The 4,234-nt window shown below is 30.0% G+C and overlaps 1 protein-coding gene and 1 long non-coding RNA gene across 4 annotated transcripts in view; one reads left to right on the top strand and one right to left on the bottom strand.

Annotated features, from left to right (window-relative positions):
• Positions 1 to 2,724, bottom strand: part of LOC115237749 — a 10,802-nt gene extending 8,078 nt beyond the window's left edge. For 2 of the 3 annotated variants that reach the window (XR_003884388.1, XR_003884387.1), the window contains exon 1: positions 2,710 to 2,724. This is a non-coding gene — a long non-coding RNA (uncharacterized LOC115237749). Of the gene's footprint in view, positions 1 to 2,399; positions 2,415 to 2,709 lie in introns of those variants that run through there. The other variant, XR_003884389.1, reaches the window with a different exon arrangement.
• Positions 2,725 to 3,431: 707 nt separating this feature from the next.
• The window catches only part of LOC115237744, a 44,308-nt gene continuing 43,505 nt past the window's right edge, over positions 3,432 to 4,234 (top strand). Inside the window, exon 1 of the mRNA XM_029810987.1 lies at positions 3,432 to 3,565. The gene's annotated coding sequence lies outside the window, so the exon portion shown is untranslated. The remainder of the gene's footprint in view (positions 3,566 to 4,234) is intronic.

The raw sequence follows: 4,234 nt of genomic DNA, 5'->3' as shown, positions 1-4,234 counted from the left end.
TTTTATAAAATTTCATTTTCTATTGTTTAATACACAAAAGATATTAATATTCCCATTATATATTGATATAATCACCATTGTTACTGATTTGATTTTTAATATTATCAATATATATATATATAATACAGGACTTTTTGTATAAAGTAATGTGATGCGTATTTATATTGCAACAAAAATTATTTGATCCGTGCTATTGGGCAATAATCCAAAATATATACAATGCCGCGTAACCCAACAGTTTATATGTAAAGATTAAATTATTAATTGATCTGTTATGCTTCGTATAGCCTGTTATAACATTTGACAGGTAATAAAGAATAATAATAATCATTGCATTACACAACAAACAGTAGATAATCCGAAATAAATCCACAATCAACATTAAATTTGATTTTTCAAAAACAGTTATATTATTTTTCGATACGTGCAAAAATTTATAAGAATTATTTGCACAGAAATCGAATTGTAATATATAAAATAAAATCTCATATATAGGGTGTAAAACATGGTAAAAAGTACAGTACAAGATAAATATATTTTATTAACACAATATTTCCTATTAAAATAATTGTCATATCTTTTTTTCAAAAATTTTAACATTAAAGATATCTTGCTTTAATTATCAAATTATTATCTATAAATTTTATTAATTTATTATTTGCTCATCTAAGGCTTATAGAAATACAAAAAAAAATTGCATTACATAATTATTTTTTTATGTTTAATTAAGCATAAACTAACATTTTAATAATAGATTACAGATATTGTTCAAAGCATTTATTCCACTTTATTCATGATTCATTATATTCGCGTGACTAATTGCTCATTTAATTTGTTCGCGACGATTTAATATCATCGCGTTATAATGATCGCGCTTTGACAAGCGTTTCATATCATCTTGAACATTCCAATTAAATAGCGGAAATATAGAAAAGAATAGTAAACATCGGATATTAAAATACAAAAAAAATAAAATTATTATTTATATATACATTATATATTATTAATATTGTAATTATATTTCTTTCTATTATATATATAAAACCGTAAAGTACGATCAAAGAAATATGATTATTTTCATTTTCTTTTTATTATTTGAAGTATTTAAAATATAGATATTTTATAAAAGAATTCTCGAATTAATATTTGATCGCGAATCAATCGATTCAAGAGTGCATATATTAAAATATGCGTTTTCATAGACCGAGGCGTCCTCCCTTAGGACGCTAACATCGCGATAGATTAGATACCGATAAGTTAGATACCATAATTGTAATTAACGATTGAAGGTAAATAAAAGTAGATTTACCGATGAGCAAGTAATAAATTGTATTACCGATGGAGATAGACACCAATATATTTACCAATGTTCGAGTGATGAATCATCGACAAAATAATCTACTATAATTATACAAAACGATGATATAAAGATATAAATACCTGACAATAATTCATACCATTGCTGCACTTCAGGAGAAGGTTGAAGTATGCGTAGACTTTTTCATTGATAATCCTTCCTTGTTCATATCGCCAATCACCTAAAATTAATATATATAAAATTGTTAGTTAATATATATATCTCGATCATATATTTCTAATATTACCTAAATAATATTACTTAATATTAACTAAAATAGTTTTCAAACTTTATTTTTACCTTGTATGAAAGTATTGCAATTAATTTATGCTATGTCGACGATTTCGATAATTGCACTATGCCACGAACTCCCGACACTTTACGAAATATCCGCGATAAATATTCGCGCGTGAGATTCACTTTTACGGTAGAAATCGCAAAAAAATACGAAACGGATTCGCAAGAAATCTTCACCGCCCTCCCCCTCCCAACCCCCCACCCCCATATATATATATATATATATATATATATATATATATATATATATATACATACACACACACACATATACATATTTATATAATTATTAGAATATGTAGCATATATGTGGAAACTATTTTTTATAACTTTAATAATAACTTTCATAATTAATACTGTATTAAATGATTATTTGTCAATATAAAATAACATTTAATTCATAATCACGTTAAGACAAACTTTTAAAAAATAATACGATGTAAAAAATAAAATGTTAGAATAGATTAAAAGATATAAAAGTCTATATTTTTAATATAATTTTAAATTTATTCACGTTTCTCCTTTTTTATTAATTTTTTAATCTATTCTGATATTTTATCTTTTATGTCATATTGTCCTTCTAAAGAATTTGGATCTATAAGTGTAATCATTAAATATTAATTTTTATTTTATCCAAATTAAGTATTTAATGCGAAAGACAATAAAAATTACTTGTATAGAAAATAGCTTTCACACATTATCCGCGGTAATCGAACTATTTACAGAATTATATTTATAAATGTACATGTATATTTTTCACGGTGCTTAACCCGTCTCTATTTTATTTTATACACAAGGAAGTGGAAGTCTAAAATTAAAAAAAAAATTTGGTCAAGTGCGCTATATCAAGGACATGCAAATCACGATAGTAATATATGTCCTCGTACAGCACGACCTCCTTCCTCTGTTCACGTAATTAAAAATTAAATATCCGCGTTATTGACACAGATCTCGAAAGTGTTATTGATCTACCGATATGACGGTCCTGTCATATCGCTGACAAATTCAACGAATCGCGAGAATTGTAAGAAACGACGCAGTATTGTCGTACTTACTTATATTGATAACGAGAGAACTTGCGAAACCTCCTACATGCTATAATACTACGCGGTAGATTTCCGCGCACTGATTCATTCTACGAGACATTTCAAATTGGCCTTTTACCATTAAACGCACTATTTCCCCATGACGTATCTTAGGATATCCCCCCCCGCCTCTCTAAGATCAACGGAAAATCGATGTTACACGATATAACAATATTTGGCGATCATACGTGGCAATTAATAGACTATGAAGAACTTCCGATACTTTACGAAACACCTGTGATAGATATTCGACGACGAGACTCACTTTTAGACAGTAATAATCGCGAAAAATACGGAGAGAATTTGGATGCGACTTTCGTCGTGACGCGCGAATACGTGTACTGTAACGACAAGATTCAAAATATATCAAAGTGAAGCAGTGCGAGAATCACAATTTCGCACATCGAAATAGCGAACCAATCACGTCACAGCAATTAAGTGTGTTCGTTTTACGTGACTTACTGCATTTAATGAAATACATATATATTAATCTAAAAGGGTCACTTTTAGACCAAATTCCGGTTAATTTAATTGTTAATTAAGTTGCAAGACAACCAAGAGGAGAATTTTAAAATTTGTATTACACATTATATACGAGAATTACATTGTTAGAAATTTTTATGTTGGTCGCCCTGTCATTTGTTCGAAGTGGCCCTAAAAGTGAATCTTGCACGTAAATAAGTTGGTCGCCCTGCAATTTGGTCCTAAAAGTAAATCTCCCGCGCAAATATTTATCTCTGGTGTTTCGTAAAGTATCAAAAGTTTGTCGTAGCAATTATCGAAATCGTCGACATAGCGCAAATTAATTGCAATACTTTTGTACAAGGTAAAAATAGAATTTGAAAACTATTGTAGTTAATATTAGAAATATGGTAAATATATATATTAACTATAAATTATATATATATATATATATATATATTTAATAATAATATTAAAAATTAGATATATACGGAGAGACTACGTCATAACGGAAAACTTGGCTAAATTGAAATCAAATTTTAAATTCACTGGAGAGAGATATGTGGTAAGCGCGTGATGCCAGGTACGCCCTGTATGTGACGGCACGCATCGATCCACTGATATATAGATTGAATATATGATTCTTCGCGTTTAAGTTCTCCGCGTCCTAAATTCCACGCTTCAGGGCTTTTCTTCCGCGGCGGCGCTTATCTTACGCGCCATCGAAGTACCTCTTATAATTTTCACATGACGTTAAAGCCGCCGCTAACGGTAAGTCGCATTTAGCGTCCGGAAGTTCCTGATCTTAAGCGAGGGATTACAAGATACTTAGCTCTCCGCTGCACGGCATTACCGTTGCACAGCGACGGCAGATTGTACCTGAAATTCTTCTCCAACTTTGATTCTAACCAACGTGGTTACCACGGATTCTCGCGCCTTATTTTTCAACGCGGCGAGGATAAACGCGCGCCTTATCCTCCCTTAATGCTACTTATTCAGTTGGCGAACTGTTTTGCGAATTATACGTCGCGAC

This window comes from Formica exsecta, unplaced genomic scaffold (assembly GCF_003651465.1).
Source record: "Formica exsecta isolate Colony F162 unplaced genomic scaffold, ASM365146v1 scaffold308, whole genome shotgun sequence".
NCBI classification, from domain to species: Eukaryota; Metazoa; Arthropoda; class Insecta; order Hymenoptera; family Formicidae; genus Formica; species Formica exsecta.
This window is presented reverse-complemented; position numbering and strand designations above follow the sequence as displayed.